Source organism: Lissotriton vulgaris, chromosome 1_1, assembly GCF_964263255.1.
Source record: "Lissotriton vulgaris chromosome 1_1, aLisVul1.2, whole genome shotgun sequence".
Lineage (NCBI taxonomy): Eukaryota > Metazoa > Chordata > Amphibia > Caudata > Salamandridae > Lissotriton > Lissotriton vulgaris.
The window spans coordinates 567587304-567599318 of NC_141685.1; the positions used below are offsets into that span (position 1 = coordinate 567587304).

Consider the following 12015-nt stretch of genomic DNA (forward strand, 5'->3'; position numbering starts at 1 on the left):
TCTTTTCGGACTTATAAGCTCCGAACAAGCCCTGACAAAGTTCCAAGTGAACAAAACGCGTTGGCTGAGATTTTAAAGATTGAAAAGAATAAAGGAATTTTGGATAAATCCGAAGCCTTCTTTTACTTGATCTTTTGGTGCACCATTCTTTCTTTTGCAAACTGTCTGAAGGTCTGAGTTTAGCAATGAAGCCATTCACTATCATCGAGGTGAGTGGAAATTGGTTATTGACAGCCACAGAGACAAAACAGGACATGGAAGTGGGGCAGCACAGTGTTTTTATTGGATGAGGGACAGTGGTGGCTTTTAAATGAGGGCTAGTTGATGCTTGGTACTATTTGAACTTGGGAGGAACGGAATATTCTCACCATTCAGCAGTCATAGGTGCTACTCCAGGACTGATGTGATCGCAGTGGACCACACCTTATGTAGCTCCCTCCAGGAGTCTAATCATGACTTCATCATATTATGAGACACTGCACTTGGGACTTGCAATCTAATCCACGGTGGAGGGTGTTTGGGTAGGCTTGTGTTCCAGTGTGGCATCTTGACAATAGTATTCTAAAGTTCTTAGTGACCAGGCAAGTGATTCTAGCCTAAATTTTAAAAACAATCTTAAATTTAAATTGCCATTAAAGTTACAGGGGAATGTCATTTTTTAACACTATGGGATTCCCTCAAAACACTACTAGGAGGATCTTGCATCACAGCATCAGCTAGGCTAAAGAAATTAAAAAGAAGACTCAATCCATCCTCCAAAATCAACTTGAAGAGCTAAATTTGTGAAGGAAGATGGCGGCTGACTGACAAGGCAAATAAGTCGCTCTGCTGAGCATCTCCCCGCGTACTGAGTTCACCGATGCTGAACCGGTAGAACCGTACATGAGAAACCTGATGGGAGCAACCGCGCAACCTCTGAAACAAATGCCGAGCGAGAGGACCGTGAGGAATGGTCTTGAAACACTCCCCTAGGGACGTGCAACTTGTCCTGACCTGCAGACTCTGGATCAAACAGCCGCATTGCCGCGAGGACGGGAATCAGCTATCCTGGATCTGCGCAGGGCTGCGTGCAGCCTCATCCGTCGTTCCACAGCATCAATCCCACAGCGCTGCTGCAGGCTGCGCACACTGCCCTCTCCACACGAGTCATCGGACCCAGCCTGTTACCTTCGGCTGGAGAAAGCTCTCGCCACGCTGCCCTTCCCTGTGTCATCTCCGTGCAGGCCGTACCTCACAAGTAAGAATGACAGGGAAGGGGGCGCGTGTGGGCAAATCCAAAAATACACCCTTAATAGGAAATACTCTTCCAGCCACCACCCGGCAGAAGAAAGCGGATATTATGGGCGGCAAGGCTAAAGCGGGGGAAGAAGGGGGAAAAAGCAGGATGCCCAGAGAAAAGGCCAAATGGATTGGACGCCCTAAACTCTGCCACAATTACAAAAGGCCCGCACGAGTAACAGGGAAACAGCAACCACTAATAACTACAAGCTTTGGGGCCATGACAAGGGATGAAAAGGGCATCGCCTCTATTGATGCTGCTGTTGCTGTCACGGATAGTGAGATCCGATCAGGCAAGCATGAACAAGGGGGGCCCAGCCCTCCCCTGCTGGATTTCTCAGTGAGCGACTCGCAGTTTTCAGACAGTGCTACATCAACAACAGCCACTGTACTCTCTGTTCTCCATGAGGGTAGCATGATGCAGCACCTTCGTAGCCCCAGCACTGACCCTAGCAAAATAAGCCACCATTAATCCGTCCTGAGGGAGCCTGCAAGATAGTCTCCTCTCCCACCCCCCATATACATGCTAGTAATCCCTCTCAGCAGGAGTATACGCTCAAGGCTCCGGACTGTCAGGACAAATTTTATTCCCTCACTGAGGATTCTGAACTCTGATATAAGTATCTCCATCTCGTGCTGGGAAGAAGGCGCCAAATGGTATAGTGGTTCCAATACTGACCCTATGAAGCATAAGCGCCTCTCAAAAAAGAAGTAGCTGCTTAAATCAAAGGGGAATAAGGAACCACATAGCAATGATTGGGACACGTCTGATAAAGATGATAATACAGACCTAAAATGGGAGTATGAGGACACATCACTCCTCATTCTCTAAACCTGCTGCAACCTCTGGGGGGTCCCAAGCAGTGGCAGGGTGTCCCAATGTGTGCAGTGGGAGTGGGCAAAACAACAAACCAGCTTTAGCAGACATTCTACAATCCATCAGAAGTTTTCAAGCAGAAGCAAAGGCAGAAAGCCAGAGGTTGCGACTGGCAGCAAAGAAACTACAAGGGGCTGTGCGCGCAAGGTGGGGAAGACGTGTGCTGAAATTGTTGATCGCATGACCTCGGTGGAACTGCGAACTGAGCAAATGGAAAATTATGTTACCTTGCTCAAAACTCAGCATGACGAACGCGAGGGCATTGATAAAGATTTAATGTGGAAGGCTGAGGAGCAAGAAAATCGTCAGAGGTGGAATAATCTTCGCTTTCTGGGGATTCCAGAAGGGATTGAAAAGGATGAGCCAAGGAAATTTATGGTAACTTTTCTTAAGGGAGTGTTTCCAGAACTCCAGGACTGGGACTGGGACAAAGGAGGTCTAGAGAGCTCACAGGTTTCCTCTTTTTCCCAGTAAGAAGGGCCCGGCCTCCCAACAACACCCTCGGGCTATGCTGCTTTTCTTTGGCAACTTTCTGCTTCGCCAGGCCCTCTATGACCTTGCCAGACCCACCAATAAACTCTCTTTTGAAGGTATATCATTCTTTTCTCGACCAGACATCGCGCACGCCACTGTGGATCGCAGATGGAGAATCAGACAACTATTTGATCCTTTCCAAAAACTGGGGGCCAAAGTGTATCTTCAAAATCCAGCAAGGCTTAAAGTTATCTTTCAGGGGTCAACTCGAAGCTTTATCCCAGAGATTCAGGCCAAAAGCTACCCAGACTAAATCACTGAACATAAGTAATGATTATTGTTCTAACATGTTAAAATGCATTTTCAGGTTTGCCATGTGCAGTCTTGAGCAGCCATGCATATGAGTAGTCTCCTCTAGGGTTTCTATGCTATTTCTTCCCCTCCTTATCTTTTCTGGTTCACTAGAGTTTTTTTGTTTTTTGTTTTGTATGCAGGGGAGGTGGCTCAGCGGACTCATGGGGGAGTGAATGACGGATGTCAGTTCCCTGTCCCAGGCAACTTTCAAGATTGGTGGAGGGTGGAGAGGGGCCAGGAGGAAGGGGGGTGGGGGGGGTTAGACAGGATGGGTGACAAAAAGGGCGAAATTCACTTTAGGCATCACAAACTTGTATAGGCAGAGAGATGGTAACATTGGGATTGGTTATAAGCTCGGCTCTGCTCCGGTTTCAACTCCCTTAAACACATGGGGGCACTAAAAATACTATCTATAAACATCTGTGGCCTAAACAACATAAAAAAAGGCAAATTGTAGCATTAGGATTACGGGCTTGGGGGGCAGATATTGTATGCCTCCAAGAAACGCACAGAGGGGTCTCAGAGACAACTGCTGTACTCACTTGGGTATAGGCTGGTTTGCGCAACTTCACGGGGGGCTTGGGTTCGGGGGTTGCTATTTTAGCTAAAGATAACAGACTGACATTTAGTCGATCTCAAACCGACAATTTTGGTAGAGGGGCTATTACTGAATGTCAGTACGACAAGGGCTTAAAATTTACATTATGTACTGTCTATGGGAGTAATAGTGATGACCCGGCTGTTTTTGATGTAATCTCCAATGAACTCGCACACTGGCCCTTACGGATATTGGTCTGTGGGGATTTTAACATTAATCTTCCAACTAACTGGTCGATCAAAGATGAATGGGTATACAGAGGCCAAAAGCCGCAACTATTCAAATCTCTAAAAAATCTATGCCTCACCCATGGATTAGTAGATGGCTGGCAGATAACTAATCTCAATGATACAGGGTATACTTTTTTTCTAACCCACACTCTTCTCCCGCCAGAATTGACTTTGTTTGTGTCTAACTCCCTCAAGACCAAATGCCGAACAGAAAAGCTGCCCCGAATACTCTCCGATCATAATCCCCTAGTTTGCTCATTAAATGTAATGCCGGCCAAAACTGAGCCCATATCCTGGACCTTTGAAAAAATCCTTATAGAGGATGACAAATATTGTGCCCATAAGAAAGAAGGGATCCCCAATTTCTTAGCTTATAATTCAGGCATTGACCCGATCAATATAGTTTGGGACACCCTGAAAGCTGGGATTCGTGGTGAGACCATACAGTATTCTATGAGAGCCAACAAGGCATAGAGGGAGATAATTGGAGGCCTGCAAGAAAGTGTTAGACAGTCAGAAGAAGAACTATCAGAAGCTACAAGGAGGGCCAATACGAATGACGAAATCTCCAAAATTCAAAGTTAGATTGCAATTGCCAAGTCGGCTATTTCCAATATTTTCACTGAGAAAGCAGTGAGGAAAGCTGCTGCCAGGAAAGAGTTGGTTTACAAAGGTAATGAATTAGTGGGTCATCAGCTAGCCGTGCGCATGCGTTCAACAAGCCACCTCTAATCTGATTTGTGAAATACACGATCCTGTGGAAGCTTCTATATCTGACCCAGAGCTTATTAGAGAGGCCTTTTGGAGATTGTACTGGACTTTGTATATGGAGGAAGGAAGGGGGGATATAACGGAGATAGAAAAATACCTAGAGAGTGGTGACTATGACCAATAGGATGAGGAGGATCAGCACATGTTGGGACAATCCCCCAAATTGGAGGAACTTGTAACTATTATTCAAAATCTCCTGAAAGGGAAGGCCACTGAACTGGATAGCATCCCTTCTGAGTTCTATCTAATCTTCTTAGAGCAAATCAAGGATATTATATTAGAACTATTTATTCACATTTTTGATGGGGTCAACCTCCTAGCTCCTGGTCCAGAGCTAAAATAATTATATTCCCTGAAAAGAATAAACCCCCGCAACAGCTAGGATCTTACCGCCCTATCACGCTCATTAATGCAGACTCAAAAATGTACTCCAAGATGTTGTCAAATAGGGTTGTTCCTATTGTGCATAAGGTGATTATGCGATGTCAACAAGGCTTTGTCCCAGGAAATCTACTATCAATCATATACATAGAGTGATTACCTTATTTGATGGTACAGAGGTGGCAGGAGACCCTATGGCACTAATTCTTCTAGACGCTGAGAAGGCGCTCAATAGGGTCTCCTGGCAATTTTTATGGGCTACCATGGCCAAAGTCGGGTTTGAGGAGTGCTTTATTACAGCAGTACAGAAACTATATTTTACCCCTAGAGCAATGGTATCTGTGAATGAAAGCCTCACCAAAGAATTCATAATATACCGTGGAACTTGACAGGGGTGTCCCTGCTCGCCACTCTTCTTGGCCATATATATTGACCCCTTTATTCGGAAACTCGAGTGAAATGAGAATATACCACCAATTCTGCTCCAAAATTATCCAACTAAAACGCTGGCATACGCTGATGATGTAGCTATTGTCATCGCTGATCCTAGCACAGCTATGCCTAATATTCAGGAGGAACCTACCATCTTTTGGCTAGTTTCCAGTCATGCTCTCAATCAAGGGAAGACACCAATCATTTTAAATAAAACAAGCAGGATGATTGATCCCCGGGTGGTAGAATCAGCTACTTATTTGGGGGTGACCATCTGCTCCAATCTGGAGAATTTGGTAGACAAACATAAAACCAATGATAAGCTCAATCCAGAAAGACCTACGTCGCCTTGACAATCTCCATCCGTCCATCATTGGCAGTGTGAACGCTGTCAAAATGGTGTACTTTCCAAAGATCTTGTACTTATTTAGATCAATCTATTTAGAATTCACTAACCATTGGTTTAAAGCAATAGAACGTACAATTGCAAGCTTTATTGGGGCCTATGCTCAACCCCGGCTTGCTTATAAATTCCTTACCCTCCCTAAAGATAGAGGGGGCCTAGCTCTCCCTAACTTAAGGATGCATTATTGGGTGTCGGTATTACTATACAGAAGCGAGCTCATACAAAACTCAGGGGATGAGGATCCAGTAGGGGGCAATTCCCGACAATCTTTCAATTACTGCTTGGTAGTAAAAGTAGAGGCCATCTTTGGAGACATATGCATGATAGCTACCATAAAAAATATAAATTTCAAACTCTTTGCAGCGGGTTTAAAGTGTGGAAGGCGGTGAGGAAGATGCTGAAGCTAGGTCAATTTTCATACTACACACCCCTAGTAGATAACCCTGTACTTCCAGGAGCCATCTTTAAAGACAACTGCCTGCTTAAATGAAGTAGGGCCGGATTATCACAATTAGGTTGTTTTTTTCACCCCAGCTGGGATTAAATCATTTGAAATGTTAAAAGCAGAGAACCACCTAGACTGGCAAGACTTTTTAAAATACTTACAAATAAGGGATTTTCTAATACGAAAACAAAGAGGGAAAGATTAGAGTGAAGAGACAGCTTTTATTGAGTTAATCATTCAATCTAGGGCCCACACTATTGGAGGAGGTTACTCCTCTCTGATAGCAATGCTTCCAGATGATCTAGAGAAAACATCCAAGAAATGGCAGGATACAGTAGATATATCCGCTGAGGGATTTAAACATGCCTATTCTCTCTCTCAAACCATCCTCATACCTACTAAATTACAGACCAAGTTTTATAAAACCTGCTTTTCTCTTTCTTACACGCCAGACAAAATTGCCAAATGGGGAAATGGCAAGGGGACATGCTGTCCTAGATGCAATGCCTTTACAGCCAACTCGGTTCATATTTTTGCCTTATGTAGCAGGTTAATACGAGACATAGAGACATTTCGGACTACTGTCTCACAAAGGAATATAGTCCTATCCAGTGAAGTAATTCTGCTTGGGGCCGCTGATACGGATCATTCTGGTAATGGCCATGAGTTAATCTTTATTGCAATGGCGGTTTCACGTCTATGTATAGCCCCGGTGTGGCTAGGCCCAACGGCACAGTCCTTCCAACAATGGTTAGCTAGGTTCTTAGCTATCTCTAACCTAGAGGTTGCAATTTATAAACGAAAGACTAATCAACGGCGGACTAGGGGTCTAAGCATTTGGTCTCCATTGCTACAATGGAGTTTGGCTCAGGGCTCTGAGAGCATAGCTCAAACTTGACGCTTCTAGCGATTGCTTGTTTAATTGTATTTGGTGTTTCTGTTTTCTTTGTGTTAAGTTCTTTAACGTTGCTCTAGTCTCACATGCTAGCTTTAAATGTATGATGCCTTAAAATACGTTTGCGGTTTTACAATAGGAAATGCAAAATGCCATCATTATATGGGTACCTGTCTGACAGGGGTGGGTGGGGGGGAAGGGTGTTAATTATTGCTGTAAAAATCAATAAAGATCTTTTTTTTTTTTAATGAAGAGCTACATTTATGCTATAAGGCAATATTGTCACGAAAAAGTAGCATACGGTACTGACAGTTGAGGGGCTACTGAGAGCAATAAAACGTACGAAGGTGTAGTACACACTAGTCAGGGCAAATCAAAAATATTATATAGAGGGTAAAAAAGTGGGAAGGCTAATGCCATCAACATTTCATAAGAAGCTGATCCAATCACTCATCACGGCCATAAGAGCAGCAAACAGTACTCGACTAAACACAAAATGATCAATTAGAAGTCTTTCAAAGATATTACTAACAATTATGTGCTAAGGAGGTGATGGTGCTAGAAGAGGTGGCCAACTATGTCTTGGAGAAGTTAGGTGTCATCCAATGAACAGTGGAAAATTCTAGATAGCACAGACACTTCTTAGAAAGTGATTAAAGCTGTTGATGATCAAAAGATAGAAAAAGCCCCAGAGTCAGATGGTTTCCCTCCCCACTACTATCTAACACACTGGTCAGGGCAGGCCATGGTGTTTAACCAATTCAAAGTAGGCCCTATAACACCCTTACTGGTCAGGTGTCTATCCTAATAAAGCAAGGAAAAGTTCCATAAAATTGCAGAGCCAACAGCCCTTTATCTCTCTTAAATGTTGATGTTAAGGTGTTCATATACACTGGCTTTATGTTTAGATGAGATCATATTTTAACCGATTCATGCCAATCAACAGGGGATTATAATGTCAAACAGTTTTTACTGGCAAGGTGGTGGGCAAACACACATCCAGGAATAGTGTAATACACTATGAACATTTTTGGAATGGAGAAGAGAACCCATGGCATTAAAGGGTCAGATTGCTTTTTTGAAAAACTATGGGTACCAAGCGACTATTTTGCTGAAGGATTCAGAGGTCTCACATGTGCAAGATATTTAGAGACGCATATAACAATGCCTTCAATAGACTAAATAATGAGGTGTTTTGGCCAGTGTTTTTTTATTTAGAGTGGAAGATGTAGTGTTTGGGGGAGTTTCATACTGTTAAACTAAGTGGTCAATAAGATTTATTGAAACATAAAGGTGGGTTGAATCAGAATCAAAACTCACACAAAGTTAGATCCAACAACTTAAATATATAGTGTGGAAAAGAAGAGGGAGCCAAGGTCACATTGAGAAGGCTGTTCGAGGCCACAACTACTTTCTCCTGGACGCCTCTTGCCTCTATGATTCACTCTGAAATCATGCCGGTGCAAAGGGAGTCACTTTAAAGTAATCAAAAGGGTCTCTATAAGAGCCATTTCCTCTCTATAGGGTAATTTTGAGTTGTCCTTTCTCCTAAGTCACCACCAATACCTCTTGTGACACACAGACCTTCCTCTCCCAACACAAGTCTGCCTATCTGCTAATGTGCCACTGGAAATTGCTCCCTTTTGATCTGAAACCAATCGTCACACCCCGTTCATCAGGGTTCTAAAAATCCACCTAATTCCTATAGGAGAACTGCAGCAGAGTAGGATCCCTGCCACCAATCTCTCCCACTTCAGTAGACCAGACAATATTCTTTACGTATCTAGCTTATGCACTTAATGGCAAATTCTCCGTTCTTCTTACCACTTCCTCAAATGCCTGTAAAAGTCCCCACTAATTTAACTGTGTTTTAAGGCACTGATTACTCTGCTACTTCTATTCACCTCCACACCAACGCACAGAAAGTGGGAATGAAGAACAACACAAAGATAACAGAAGTTATTCCAAGTTTCAAGTTTAAATGCTTTATTCGACAACATTGTCATAAAAGCTTGCATCCCTAAGCTAAACAGAATAAATACTAATCTAATAATAAAAACATATTAAATACCATACATTTATACTTTGTTGGCGAATAACAATTTTAAAAATTTTACACACATTTTTTATAAAAAGAATATTATCACAGCCCAAAGGAAGCTCAAGTAGTTCATAGGAGTTTTAAAGTGCGCGTGCGTATTATCCAGGCCCATCCCAGGAATATAGCCACAGCAATTGCAAGGTTAGGGGCACAGCTTGATTTCAGGACCCTAAAAGCCTCAGTACATCTCCTTGTACCCAAGTTTCTGCATGCCGGTTTCAACCATCTATTCCTTGGGGCAACGTATAGTGGACATACAAATAGGAAGTGCAAAATATCTTCTACATGGGATTTACAGTGGAAGCATGTGTTTACATTATCTGGGGACCATTTAACAGTAAAAGCATTTAGGGGCAAGGTGCCAACTCTAAACTGGAAAAACAATTTCCTATCTAGAGGCTTGGAGATCAAATCCCAATACTGTTCAAACATTGGGGAGGTTTTTATCTCTAAGAACTTGGATGTCAAGGCAGGAGGTTGACTAGAGGTCAGTGCAGCATTGTTTATCATATCCCAGTATAACTTTTTTAATGTAGTCCTTGAAGGAAAGTCATCTGGGTCTGTTACGGACCACAAGTGTTCAAGGTGCAATTTTTGAAGTAATTTCCTCACTTCTTTTAGCCAAACTACTTTATGGAAAATGTCAGAGTTATCAACATCCTGTAGGGCAGCTGCGTAATGTCTCAACTCCGGAGTGGATTTTATACGCCTCCAGTATAGGAGGGGACGCAGTCTGATCATGTCCTCAATCCTTTTCCTCCCCAGGTCATAAAGGAGAGGAGTTGAGGGGGTGCTCTGTGGAACACCGATTAGGCCAAGCAGGAATTTATTTTCTGCCATTGTTAAAGCATTCAAATTGGAGAAGCCCCAAAGTTCGGATCCATAAAGGCATGCACCCAGGACTTTCATGCCATAGATCTCCATTGTTGGCTGTATTGGTTTTGTAAATGAAGATTTATGCTTTTTGGCTATTGCCCCTGCCAACTGGTTAAATGTTAACAGTACAAAGTCCATGTGTGATCTCCAATTCATACTAGCATTCAAGGAGATGCCTAGATAGGTGAAGGCATCCACTTCTTCCAAGAAAGCCCCGTTATAAACCATTTTCCCCTTGAATTTCTTAGAGGGATTCAGATTCATGAATTTTGTCTTTGTTGTATTTATTTCTAGACCCCGGATCCGGCAGAAGTCGCCAAAGGCGTTTATTGTCTTTTCTAGGCCACTAGGGGTCCGCGAGACCAGCAAGGTATCATCTGCGAACATTAATACTGGAACTCGCTTCCCATCTAGTAAAGGCGCATCCGTCGGAACTTGCTTCAGAAAGTCCACAATGCCATTGATGTAGAGGGAGAATAACGTTGGGGCCAAGACACAGCCCTGTCTCACGCCTCTCTCAACAGGGAAGGTTTCCGTGACCTCTCCCTGGGCTCCCCACCTAATCCGGGCATAATTATTCTCGTGGAGCCTTACAAGCAAAGTTAATAATTCCGGACTTATTCCTAAATCCCTTATGACATCCCAGAGTTTTTGCCGAGGAACTAAATCAAACGCGGACTTTAGGTCAACGAAGACAGCGAACAGGGGACCATTTAGCAGAGTAACATTTTTCCAGTATATAGTTAGGAAATGGAACACCTGGTCGACAGAGCTGGTTAAAGGGCGAAATCCCGCTTGATAAGGCGATAGAATGTTCTTATCAACTATCCAGGCTTGTATCTTGTTTTGAACCAGCCTTCCCATCAATTTTTGGGCACAATCAATTAGGCTGATGGGCCTGTAGTTGCTTGCTAGAGCCTTATCCCCTTTTTTGTAAACAGGTATTATTTCTGCTCCTTTCCATGTTGCTGGTATCTTTCCCCCTGGGCGATAGCATTTCCAAGCCATACAAAGTATTTACACCAGCTATCTCTGTCCAGTAGAAAAACATCTGCCGGAATGCCGTCAATTCCTGGTGCCCTGCCTCTGGTCACTCCATCCATTGCCTCTTGTACATCTTTTAATGAGAACAATTCATGAGAAAAAAATACCCTTTCTTGAAGGGGAACGGCCTGAAGACCTGAATTGTCAGCATATTGGGGTTTGAAAAAGTCCACCCAGGACTCCTTAGGAACATGATTTTTCGGGCATTCAGCTACACCCCCTGAGCCCCACTTTAATATAGCCCAAAACTCTTTCTGGTGTTTATCAACACATGCCTTCTTTAAATCTAGCCAAAGATTCTCATCCCATTGCTTTTTTGCCTTAATCTGGGATTTTCTGTATTCGTCCCTGGCATTTAAAACTCCCGTTTTAGATCTTAATGCGATACTAAGATTATGTCTTGCTATTCTACATGATTGGTCGTACCAACCCTTCTTTATGGGTGGTCCAATACCCTTCCTCTTCTTGCTGGTTTTAAAAAATAGCTTCTGGATACTAGCAAAGAACTTTGGCTGTGACTCTTCAATTATCTCTTTAAAATTTTCATCATTCATTAAAACCTGTAGTCTGTTGACTTCATCCGTAACTAGCCCCTCAAGGACCTGCCTATCCTCTACGTTGGCTACTAAAGTTGCCCATCTAACATGACGAAGATTATTTGATGTAACAACATCAGAAGTCATAAAGTTCCTATCTGGATTTTCTATCATTATTTTTTGTTCTAGGTCGAATAGTAAAGACAAAGGATTGTGATCGCTCTCCAACCTAGATATGACCTGCATGTCGATCACTTTACTCCAGCCTCTAACATCTATCAGAATATAATCAATCCTGCTACTTGATCTTAGGTTAT

At 43.1% G+C, this 12015-nt stretch overlaps 1 protein-coding gene across 4 annotated transcripts in view; it reads right to left on the reverse strand.

The window, feature by feature from the left end:
- Positions 1 to 12015, reverse strand: part of LRRC8D (leucine rich repeat containing 8 VRAC subunit D) — a 439662-nt gene that overhangs the window by 355459 nt on the left and 72188 nt on the right. The window lies entirely within an intron of this gene.